At 43.2% G+C, this 13,059-nt stretch overlaps 1 protein-coding gene across 9 annotated transcripts in view; it reads left to right on the forward strand.

Moving 5' to 3' along the window:
- Window positions 1-13,059, forward strand: part of plcb4a (phospholipase C, beta 4a) — a 546,496-nt gene that overhangs the window by 24,428 nt on the left and 509,009 nt on the right. For 3 of the 9 annotated variants that reach the window (XM_043696591.2, XM_043696588.2, XM_087991650.1), the window contains exon 3: window positions 9,564-9,679. The exons of the other annotated variants lie outside the window; for them this stretch is intronic. The gene's annotated coding sequence lies outside the window, so the exon portion shown is untranslated. The remainder of the gene's footprint in view (window positions 1-9,563; window positions 9,680-13,059) is intronic. 9 annotated transcript variants of the gene reach the window in all.

The following is a 13,059-nucleotide window of genomic DNA, read 5'->3' on the forward strand; positions in this document are numbered from 1 at the left end:
GGGACATTTTTAAGTTGGCAAGCTATGACAAGTGGACTGTGTGACAAGGATCAAAATGAGGCCCCAGCTATTTGCAGTCTATTTGAGTGACATTGGCAGAGAACCTGAGAGTAATGTATCCACGTGTGCTGACAGTACAAAGCTAGGTGGGAATATAAGCTGTGAGGGCACAAAAGCTGCCAGGGCTAAAACCATATTTATTCAATGGGCAGATGGTGATGGAGAAATGCGAGACTATTCATTTTGGCAGTAGGAATTGAAAAGCAGAATGTTTTATAAAAGGCCAATGAACTTGGCACTATCAAAAGAATGTGTGTCAGCTGCTGCAATGGCACACTGGTCATGTCGTTGGACAACAATTGACAGTGATTGCATGGTCACCTGTAGACACTCTTTTAATCCTCGATTTTATTTTTACTTAATTAAAAGTGCACCATCTGCCATGATTTGAAGGAGCCGGTGTTGGACGGGAGTGTACAAAGTTAAAAATCACACAACATCAGGTTACAGTCCAACAGGTTTATTTGGAAGCACTAGCTTTCAGAGCACTGCTCCTTCATCAGGTGGTTGTGGAGCTTCCAGATAAACCTGTTGGACTATAACCTGGCATTGTGCGATTTTCACCCATCTGCCATGGTGGGATCTGAACACCCATTCCAAGAGCATTTGCATGTGGTTCTAGGATTACTCATCCAGTAGCATTACCACTACACCACTAAGTGATGATGCCCAGAAGAGCGTGGGTGTGTTTACACAAGTAAACACTTGTAAACCGTAACCAGTTGAAGAAGGCACATGGCATGTTGACTATTGTTTTGCAATGCACTTAGACTGCAGAAATAAGCAGGTCTTGCTACGGTTATAAATATGTTTGATGAGCCCATGTCTGGAATGCTTGTATCTTGAGTTTTGCTCCTCACGTCTAAGGAAGGATGGACACACTGCTAGAGATGTTTACGAGATTGGTCCCTGAGATGAGAAGGTAGTCTGTGATGAAAACTGAGCCCATACTCTCTGGGTTTTAGAAGAGGTGACCTCACTGAAACATATTGAAACGGCTTGAAGAACGCTAAGCGAGGATGTTAAGATTCTGCAAACAGATGTACGACCTCCTCCACCACCTGAGCTACAAATCTTTTCAAAACCTCTGATGTTTGCTCTGGCATGGGAATCAAGAACCTGGGAACCCAGTCTCCGGGTAAAGGGGCTGACTGTTTAGGACAGGGATGAGAAATCTCCAAGACTGTCAAAGACTTTACTCAGAGTTGTGGGTGCGCTAGCACTGAGTATCTATACGGCTGAGAACAACAGATCTTTGGCTCCTCATGGAATCAGGGAATTGGAGAGTGGTTCGGAAAGTGGAGCCAGGACCATAGATTGTACTGAATGGGGCAGCAGGCTGCGGGGTCTTTTCCTACCCCCTTTTCTTAAATGCTCAGGAAAAGCTTATGCGTTTTCAGCTGAAGCTGCAGTTGAATGCAGCTCTTAAATTCAAATGGATAGAGAGTTAAAGGCAGAGTAAGGAGCCTATGATATTCCGCTTACAGAATTAAGACCCACGCTGAATCAAGTAAGGAAAATAATAAGAATAATCCTCATTGCAAACGTGATTTAAGTGTCATGAGTAATTGCTCTTTCATAACTGTTAAACTTGAAGCTGGATGAGGAGCTCATGAAGCAATACATTTTGTTTTAACCTTGTTTTTCAAACTAGGCCTTGATTGATGGGATAAAAGCTGCTGTCTCTCTGATGCTTGATAGGTTTCTATTCAGATTGAATTTGGACAATGCCAGATTAGTGATCAAGGGACACAGATCATCATGATTCAGTAACTAATGCACTGTATTCATAACCCAGGAGCTAAGATGTGTCAAATGGTTTTTCTCATTTTTAATTACTTGCTGACACAGAAATGGCTACAAATGAGGAGCAAAAATATCTCCGTTCTCTATTGCTGCTCTTAAAATTGAGATTAAGCAGTTTGAGGAGCTCTTGACTCTGCCTCTAACTCCAATTCTCACTTGGATTCCTGCACCATAATAACGATTGTTCTCGCTGCAAGTGTGGTGCTAAAATTAATAGGTTTTATGCTAACCTTGCATAGAAGCCTGGTGAGACGATACTTGGTCTACTGTAACCAGGATCTGCTCTCCGCCTTATGAAAAGAATATAGAAGTGCTAAAAAAATGGTTTACTAGAATGGTCCTGGGTCTGAAAGGTTGGACCAACTGAAAAAGATCAGGCAGGTTGGTGTTGGGGAAGAGACTGAGGGGTGACCTATTAGAGATCTCCAAGACACTGAAAGGGACGAATAATGTAAAGATAGAGATGATGTTTCCACTTGCAAGTAAGACCAGAATAAGATCGAAGGTAAGTATGAACAAATGTTACCGCGCACTAATCGCCAGATAAGAACGTTCCTTTCCAATCGGGGAACGCTTCAGCAGTTAAGGGCCTTCAGCCTCAGATCTTCGGGTAAGCACCTTACAAGGCGGCCTTCAAGATACATAACCACGCAGGATCGCTGAGCAGAAACTGATAGCCATGTTCCGTACCCATGAAGATGGCCTCAACCATGATCTTGGGTTCATGTCGCTTTCCATGTGACCTGACCACACTTCTGTATCTGTAAACTCTTCCTCCCTGTCCTGGTTTGACACCATCACCTTGATAACTTGTTATGATCTCTCTACCTTAATTAGTTTGTGCAGTTTTAGATTACTTGTTACTTTGGTTTGACCCGTGGCATGTAACTCTTACACCAATCATGTGATTCCAGCCTCCTTGCCTCCAGCACCACCTTATTTTTAATTTTTTGTATTTGCTCTCTGCCTCATTTAATCGGATTATAGGTCATTCCTTCTCTTGCTATTCACCTGTGACACTTCACTCACACCATTGGACACTTTCAGTCACCTGCAGAGACTTATTATTCAGCCTGTAGGCACTCCACTGACACCATTTAATCTTTTTGCTCTCTCTGCCCATTGATCTCTCTGCGTCTAACTGATATACCTGTGTGTTTCTCTTTACTCCAGCAGATGAAGGAACAGTGCTCCGAAAGCTTATGATTTGAAATAAACCTGTTGGATTATAACCTGGTGTCGTGTGACTTCTGACCATGAATAACGCTAACCAGTGTAAACCATTTTGTCCAGAGTGAGTCAGTTATAGAAATTGATACCTTGAGGGAGTGTGAAGTGAATAGTATGGAGTTGGGGAGTTAGTGATGATGGTACTGGATGAGGAATGGACCAGGTAAACAGTCTAGGACCATGCGTTTGAATCCCACCATGGTGGGCAGATAATGAAATTTTAATTAAATAAAAATAAAATCTGAAATTCAAAACTTGCTGACAGGTGACTGTGCAACCCACATCCACCACTTCCTCAGGAAGTTCATTCCACATGTCAACCACCCTCTGTGTAAAACATTTGCCCCTCATGTCCTACTTACACCTCTCTCCTCTCACCTCAAAAATGTACCCCCTAGGGAAAAGGCGCCTACCATTAACCCTATCCATACCCCTCATGATTTTATAAACCTCTATCAGGTCGCCTGTCAACCTCCCATGCTCCAGTGAAAAAACTCCCAGCCTATTCAGCCTCTCCTTATAACTCAAACCTTCCATACCTGGCAACATCCCGGTAAATCTCTCCTGAGCCCTAGTCAGAGCTGTCAGACTGAAATGAGAACAAAAGATGTTCTTTTTTAATGGCCCATTTTATGAAGCTCATCCCAAACTGTGCTACAGCCAAAGAAGTGCATTTTTAAAAAAAAAGTGTAGTCACTGTGGAAATCTAGAAAGTTTAGCAGCCAGTTTCTGCACAGCAATGTGATAATGATCAGATAATCCATCATGGTGATGTGACTGTCTTCCAGGACACTAGGGAGAACTGTGCCACACTTTGAAAAATTGCCATGGAATGGCCATTCAGGAAGAGAGATGAAGGGCCTGCACTTTACATTTCATTTGCAAGACACCAACGTTTGGTAGAACAGTGCACCAGGGAGTCAGCTTTGATTTTTGACTGGAGAATTTGGAGTGAGACTTGAACGCAGTCTCCTGAATTCAAGGCAAGATTGCTGCACGACGAGCCTCCCTTTACATTGTTTAACTTTGTCCTGAACATTTGGCGGTTTAATCAATATGCTCAACATTATTAATCACTGTTTGCTTAATGCTGCTGCGTTGAGCTTGTGGGTTTGTGCACAAGTTAAAATCCCTTACGACCGGTCAGAATAATTGTGAGATGGCTTTATCAACAGGGCTGCAAAATTTAGACTTGCACCAAGTCGTGAAAGGCTTTTGCAGAGGATTGTCAAAAGTCATTGGGTTGTGAGTTGCAAATAAAGAATAATTAAACTTGTAAGTGGTTTGTACATTGGCTGTAAATGAGATAATTGAGGAACAGGCAATAAATGATGGCCCAGCCAGTGACGCCCACATCCCACAAGTGAATAAAAAAGTTGTATTGAAGTGCAGCTATCGTTGTACAGGGATATCGTTAATCAATATACATATTGATTAATGATTGCAAATGGTTTATGTGAAAATGAGCTTTGCTTTCAAGCAAGTCAATGTGGAATTCTTATTGCTTAATATGTTTTGATACATTTCCTTTGCGCATTATTACATCAATTGGTTGTATCATTATTTCTTGAGTTAACATATGTTTTCGAGCCGAGCTCACAGCAACCTACATTTCTGTGGTGCTCATTAGTCACAGAGAGGAATTAGAATGGTTTACTGGATGGTTGTTAAATGATGAGAGGGGTGTCAGAGAGGAGAATGACAAGTTCCTTTCAAATGGACATGTCATTCTGACTAAACGGTACCAGCACTGTTCTGTGGAACTGATCAGCAATCTCAACAGGGTTTTATTTTCATTCAATTTTAATTGCACTTGCTTGGGGAGCTTCTCTCCTCCCCTTAATGTATTCGTTCTTTGACAGGAAGCGTTTGCTTTCATTTCAGAGAGCATGTGGCTGGCTCCAAAGGTCTGTACATTTGCCTGAAAGCACTAAATGTCACTTTAATTAATAATGCTTCATTTGAACTGCACTGATCTTTCTGTAAATGGCTTCCTCTCATTAGACTTTAGATTCTTTTTCAGAGGGGAACAGTTTACTTTATATCTGATGCTTCAATAATACTAATTTAATTAATCCTCAGACTGAGGTAAGGGTTCTGAAAATAGACTCAAGTCATGACTTTGTTTTACACATTTGTGTCTGTGTCCACATGGACGTCGATTCTGGGTGTGGTTCCATGTTTTGAGTCTGTTATGTAAGGTCTTCAGGAACCTGGAGTAAGCTGGCGATGATGTCACAGCACTGCTCTTCACTGGGGCATAAATAGCACAGTGTGGGCGGAGCCACGGGAATAAGGAGGGAAACGTATAGAGAGCCGGATCGAAATCTGAAGTCCATTCATGTGAATATCAGAAACACATACAGAAAGAAGCATATGGAGTTGACTGTCATTAGATGAGAGAGTTTATAGAATAGAGTTTTATTTATTTAACAATAAGGTTAGAGCCTGATATACCTCTGAAGGATAACATGTATTCGTATTTAATCTTAATATATAATCAACATTGTTATAAAGAAGGCTAAGCATAAAGACATTTCTTTGACCTTGCTTTCCCATCAGTCAGCCCAAACTTGTGAATATGAGCATAAACGCGCACAAAAAAGGGCCGCATTAATCTTCAAAAAAAAGCTAAATCCGAAATGGCTTTTTTGCTTGATCACACTTTCTCCATAAATATTAACTTAGAACACAGCTGATTGATCCCATGAATGTTTCTTTTCATTCTTAAAGGTGTGACAGTGCTGATTATAAATGGAGTGCGCTTAGTGATCAGTCAAAGCTTGATAAGTAACATAAAATACAGTACTAAATTCCGGCCTGACAAATATTTTATCAGTTAATTGATTTCATTACGTCAACTGTTGTTTGTCAATGTCAATGTATGCCCAGGGTTAAAAGCAAAAGCTTGAAAATTTAGATGAAGTCACATCTTTTAGTTAGCTATGTGGCTGGTTTGAATTCTTTGAATGGTTTTCATGAATCCTTGGATCTCAGTCAAATAAGTCTTGTGTATCTTGCCACTATCAGTGCTTCAGTAAAATTTGTTCTCAGCTGATTTTAATTCTCTCTACAAAAGCATACTTTTGTAATGATGAAATGTGTTTTTGAAGACAGTTAGTTTGCAAATGGGCCTGTCTGTTTTCTAGGCCACCGTTTTTCAAGTGAATATTATTCCTACCTGTCAGTGAATTGTCTTGTGCTGTTGTTTGACTGAGAAGCAGGGTTATGAGTATAGTTTTTGCATTCTGCCAATGGCATTGTTGTTTCAGCTGCAGGAAAGTGCTTGAGAGAGAGGCGTAGGGAGAGGTGTGCATTAAATCACGTTTGCCTCCCACAGTAGGGAATGCATTGATCGTAATGAGGTCACCTTGGTGGATCTTGTAGAATATGAGTTCCCTGACTGGGGCTGCTAACCTGGTCCCATCAGGGGAGTCCTGGCTGACACACAAAAACAGGGGGCCCTGCTCACTCTGAGAGCTGGCTCTGAGGAAGTTGGATCAGTGCCAAAGATTTTCCACATGCAAGTGAAGAATATAATCGCAATTTATTGTCACGTGTGCTTTTACCTGAAATATACAGTGATAGGCTTTACAAATCGTCCCACCACAGTGCCTGTAATATTGACAGAAGTCATATATATAATAGTTAAGAAGAGTTAAATTGAGAGAAAGTTTGTCACAGCTCCTGGTCTGGGGAAAGCTGATTATGGAACGATGGAATAATCTGAAGATGCAGTGCACATGAGACCATCATTCTGGGACAGAACCACACACCGGGAGATGTCCACGCTGCTATTCTCCTCCTTTTGCCTTTAGAAGGTGAGACATATGCTCGAGACTGAGATCAATAGATTTCTACATCATATTGACATCAAGGGATCTGGGGATAGGGTGGTAAAATGGCATTGATGTAAATGATTAGCCATGAACTAGAATGGTGGAGCGGTGTCAAGGGGCTGAATGGCCTAAACTGGCTCCTTTGTTCCTGTTGCTCCTCTTTTTTCCTACTTTTCCTATGTTCCCTCCAATCCTTGTATCATTACAGCAGACCAACCAGAAGTAAAACTATAGTTAGCCCTGAGGAAGTATTGCAGATAATTCCCAAAAACCTCAACAGAGGTTTGGGGAGGCACGGTAGCTCAATGGTCAGCACTGTTTCCCTCCCAGCGCCAGGGACCCGGGTTCACTTCCACCCTTGGGCGACCGTGTGGAGTTTGCGTAATCTCCCTGTAGGTTTCCTCCCACAGTCCAAAGATGTGCAGGTTCGGGTGAATTGGTCATGCTAAATTGCCCATAGTGTCCAGGGATGTGCAGGCTAGGTGGGTTAACAGTGGGAAATGCAGGGTTATAGGGATAAGGTGGGTTGGTGGAACTGGGTGGGATGCTGTTTGGAGGCTGAGTATGGATTTGATGGGCCGAATGACCTGCTTGCATAGAGATTCTATTCATGATTATAACTATGTGAGAAAACAGTTTCCTGTTTTAATTTGAAGTGTTTCACTCCGTGAGAATGTGTTTATGTTCATCCTTTTGGAAGAGTTTACCAATTTTGAATGTAGAACCAGAAAGTATTCCTGGTCACTTGCTGTGTGTGGCAGCTTGCACTTGGTTTGAGTCTGGGGAGTGTGGGTGACAGTAATAAATACAGAGTTGATGATGTGGTCTCGGATTGCACAAATGATCTGATTTGATATCTTCCATAGGCTTTAGCTATCTGTTCAATTGTTGAACACTTTCAGGAAGAGATTCGCTACAGCATGTCCCAAACTTGTTTTGGCTGAATTAATACTTCCTGGAACTGTGCTGTGACGCATGTTAATTATATGTTAATTTGATGGACAGGAGCAGAAGTGTTGTGCAATTTTGGACACCTCACACAAGTAAGGATTTAATGGAAGTCAGAGTACTTCAGTGAAGTTTCTCTCAACAGATTCCTGGGATTTGGGGCCATCTTACGAGGGAAGGTGGCCATATTGGATTTGCATCCTTTGGTGTTTTGTGGATTCAAAGCTGGTTAAAATGTTGAAGATTCTGAGGGGAATTTACACAACACCAGATTATAGTCCAACAGGTTTAATTGGAAGCACTAGCTTTCGGAGCGCTGCTCCTTCATCAGGTGGTTGTTATTGTACCTGATGAAGGAGCAGCGCTCTGAAAGTTAGTGCTTCCAATTAAACCTGTTGGACTATAACCTGGCGTTCTGTGATTTTTAACTTTGTCCACCCCAGTCCAACACAGTCATCTCCAAATCCTGACGGGAATTGGCAGAGTAAATACTGAGTGTGATGCTCACTCTTGGAGGAGGGTCTAGAGCTATGAAACGTCATTTAAAAATAGGGCATCTCTGATTTAATGGGGAGAATTGTTTTTCTCTGTGGGTTGAAGTCATGGAATTTTCTTCCCCAGAGAACAGGGGTATATTTTTATGGCTAAGTTAGGTTCCTGGCAATGGAGTCCGAGGGTATAAGGGAAAAGTGGAGCTGAGACCACCAATCTGATTCCAGCAAATACTGGAGCAGGCTTTATAGATTCATAGAATCCCTATAGTGTGGAGCACCCAGAGGAAAGCCTTGCAGATACGGGGAGAATGTGCAAACTCCACACAGACAGTCACCCAAGGCTATAATCGAACCCACGTCCCTGGTGCTGTGAGGTAGCAGTGCTAACCACTGAGCCACCATGCTGCCCATATTGTTGAGCAGAAGGACCCATTCCTGCTACTACTTCATGTAAGTTTGTTGTCCCTGTGTGTCTGCCCTGACAAAGGGCAAAGTTGCTGCCCTGATATTAATCTTGAGTGAGATTTGGCGAGGTGAAGTGAACATCCGCCAATGCCGTGGGCGGCACGGTGGCACAGTGGTTAGCACTGCTGCCTCACAGCGCCAGAGACCCGGGTTCAATTCCCGCCTCAGGCGACTGACTGTGTGGAGTTTGCACGTTCTCCCCGTGTCTGCGTGGGTTTCCTCCGGATGCTCCGGTTTCCTCCCACAGTCCAAAGATGTGCAGGTCAGGTGAATTGGCCATGCTAAATTGCCCGTAGTGTTAGGTAAGGGGTAAATGTAGGGGTATGGGTGGGTTACGCTTCGGCGGGTCGGTGTGGACTTGTTGGGCCAAAGGGCCTGTTTCCACACTGTAAAGTAATCTAATCTAATCTAATCTAATCTTCTCTGGGTAAACAGCCCAACATCAATACCACAAGGCCATCACCTTCCCATCCTGTTCTGAGTAGGCCATGGGGAAAGACTGGAGGGTTTCTCTCTAAAAAAATACTGCAAATCAGTATTATGAAGTTACCACTGACACCTAGCTGCTAGTTTAGCCTGGAAGACCGAGCAGAGAAGATGCCAAGGTGACCGACTGCAGGAACCTCGAGTTTTGTTGATCCCCCAGAGTCTCAAATGACACACCCACTTCTCCATTCCAAACCATCCCCACATACCAAGACAAACTCCTTTGTTTCCCCAGATGCCAGACACTGGCCTCTTGAGCCTCAATTCTGCCCCTGACCAACTGTTGACCTGGTCTACACAAACAAGGCCCGGAAGGTGGTGAGAGGGATTGACGTGGCAAAGACCGAGCAGGTAATTTCTCTTTGTGGGGGGATATCTAGAACCAGGGGCCAGAATTTCAAAACGAGGGCTTTCTCATTTCAGACAGACATAAGGAGGAATTTCTTCTCACTGGGCATCACTGAGATTTGGATTCTCTTCCACAGAAAGCAAAGTGGGTTTTCACACTGAATACATTTGGAGCTGAGTTAGCATTTAGACTGAGGAAGGAGTAAAGCGTTACAGAGAGATAGGCAAAAAGATAGTGTTAAATGACAATCAAATCAGCCCTAATCTTATATAATTGTGGAGCAATTATCCCTTATCAATGGAATTCCCTGCCCAGTGAAGTAGTTAACACTACTTCAGTAAATGCTTTTAAAACTAAGATAGATTTTATTTGAACAATAAAGGAACCAAGGGTTACGGTGAGATTGCAGGTAAATTGAGCTGAGGCCACAAAAAGATCAGCCATGATCTTACTGAATGGCAGAGCAGGCTCAAAGGGCCAGATGGCCTACTCATACTCCGAGTTGTTATGCTCTTATGTTCAAACTCCAGGCATCAAATCATCTGCTCCCTTTACCTTAGATTAATATCACTCAAGATTAATATCAGGGCAGCAACTTTGCCCTTTGTCAGGGCAGACACACATGGACAACAAACTTACATGAAGTAGTAGCAGGAATGGGTCCTTCTGCTCAACAATATGGGCAGCATGGTGGCTCAGTGGTTAGCACTGCTACCTCACAGCACCAGGGACGTGGGTTCAATTATAGCCTTGGGTGACTGTCTGTGTGGAGTTTGCACATTCTCCCCGTATCTGCAAGGCTTTCCTCTGGGTGCTCCGGTTTCCTCCCACATTCCAAAGATGTGCAGGTCAGGTGAATTGGCCAAGCTAATTTACCCATAGTGTTCATGGATGTGTGGATTAGGTGCATTAGTCATGGGTAGGTTACTCTTCTGCGGGTCGGTGTCAACTTGTTGGGCCGAAGGGCCTGCTTCCACACTATAGGGATTCTATGAATCTATAAAGCCTGCTCCAGTATTTGCTGGAATCAGATTGGTGGTCTCAGCTCCACTTTTCCCTTATACCCTCGGACTCCATTGCCAGGAACCTAACTTAGCCATAAAAATATACCCCCGGTTCTCTGGGGAAGAAAATTCCATGACTTCAACCCACAGAGAAAAACAATTCTCCCCATTAAATAACTAAATTCTGCCATTTGCCATAGGGATATTTGAACCCAGGTCCCCAGAATATGACTAAAGTCTCTGGATTAACAGTTCAACAATGGGCTTGATGCTGTACTGCAGAGAATTCTATTCAAAGAATAATGTTAGAACACTTGCTGATTGTTTCATCGTTTTTATTTTTCCTTCCACCAGTTTTGGATGGGAGCTGTGAACCGGGGGAGGGATTGAAGGGAGGGAATGGAGCGATTGAGTCAAAACGCTTAATGGGGATGGAGCTACTTAGTGCTTCTTGCCTGATCTGAACTCACTGATCGTACCTTGCTTGGAATGTGCAATTTAGTCTTTAAAATTGACCCAAGCCTTATTTTGAAATTCCAATTCGTATATTTGCTCATATCTTTTCCCGTGACTGTGAAGACATTTTTGCACCAAACATGGGCACAAATTGTGAAAAAGGATAAAACCACAGCCATAATATCACAAGGTTTGCTGGACTCTCTGTTAGTAATTTTAGTACGTCAAGCCAGGAGCATTATAAAATAATATTCGGGTAAAAACTGCACCAAACGCATTTAGTAGAACAGCATTAGACATACACATCAGTTTTCTGAACACAGTGGTCTCATTGTTGATCTGGTTGATTTTGAGGGGTTTCAAAGATTTATTAACAATTAAAGCCTACGTTTCCTGAAACATGACCACTTTGGTTTCAGATTACATTAGATTCCCTACAGTGTGGAAACAGGCCCTTTGGCCCAACATGTCCACATGACCCTCCGAAGAGCAACCCACCCAGACCCATTCCCTACCTTTACCCCTGACTAATGCACCTAACATTACGGGCAATTTAGCATGGCCAGTTCACCTGACCTGCACATCTTTGGACTGTGGGAGGAAACCCACGCAGACACTGGGAGAATGTGCAAACTCCACATAGACATTGCCCGAGATGGGAATTGAACCCGGGTCCCTGGTGTAACCACTGAGCCATATTTTCATGGCATCCGGGCATTGTTGGGATTATGAGTTAGAACTGATGTTCATCTTCTTTTCTGTTCAGTTGGTGGCGTTGTATCCAAAATTAGAAAGTGATAGCTAGCCCACAGGCTTCAGGACAGAATGTGCTTTGCTTTCCCTGAGCTCTCAGTTGTGGGTACATGGATTCAATTGTTCAGCCGGAATTTGTGTTACTGCAGTTACTTAAAGGCAAATTCCCTCTGCATCCATCACGTTATTAGTCCATCTCCCTGGAACATAAATTAACCCCAAGCTCTGTTTGTCATACTATGCCTGGAGTTAACCCTTTTTCCAGGCAAAAGTGAGGACTGCAGATGCTGGAAATCAGAGTCTAGATAAGAGTGGTGCTGGAAATGCACAGCAGCTCAGGCAGCATCCGAGGAGCAGGAAAATTGACATTCCAGATGGAAGGGCTTTTGCCCGAAACGTCGATTTTCCTGCTCCTCGGATGCTGCCTGACCTGCTGTGCTTTTTCAGCACCACTCTAATCTTAACCTTTTTTTTCCAATCAAGCTATTGTTCCCATGTTGATCGTCCATGGTCTCGTCCCACCTCCATTTCTTTAAGCCCAGTGGATGTAGAATGGGACAATTCCTTGCCCTCACGCTGGTTGACATTGTAATTTTGTTTCCTCATTCTTTCATGGTGTCCCTGGCAACGATCAGCATTTGTGGCCCACCCCTGATTGCCCTGGAACTGAGTGGTTTGCTATGGCCATTTCAGAGGGCAGTTAAGATTCGGTCATGTTGGTGTGGACCTGGAGTCAATGTCGGCCAGACCAGGTGAGGACAGCAGATTTCCTTTCATGTCAGTGAACCAGGTAGGTTTACTACAACAAAAAAAAACAGAAATTACTGGAAAGGCTCACCAGGTGTGGCAGCATCCGTGGTGAGAATGTGTGGAGCTGTGGAAACCTGCTGAGCCTTTACAGCAACTTCTGTTTTTGTTTCTGATTTCCAGCATTCGCAATTCTTTCAGTTTACTGCGGCAATCGATGAGAATTGTCAGCAATACTCAGGGACGTTCCAGATTTATGAATTGATTTGGATCCACACCCCCGCAGCGTTGGTCTTGGCCTTCCTGTGACATTACTACAATGACCACATCTTTCCTTAGATGCACTCTCTGCCTGCTTCATAAATGCAGTGAACTGTATCCTCACCTAATAAACTCCAGCACCATATCATTGAGAAAGGGTA

This window comes from Chiloscyllium plagiosum, unplaced genomic scaffold (genome assembly GCF_037043375.1).
Source record: "Chiloscyllium plagiosum isolate Xiang-an unplaced genomic scaffold, Cpla_swu_hap1 HiC_scaffold_10, whole genome shotgun sequence".
In the NCBI taxonomy this organism is placed as follows: domain Eukaryota; kingdom Metazoa; phylum Chordata; class Chondrichthyes; order Orectolobiformes; family Hemiscylliidae; genus Chiloscyllium; species Chiloscyllium plagiosum.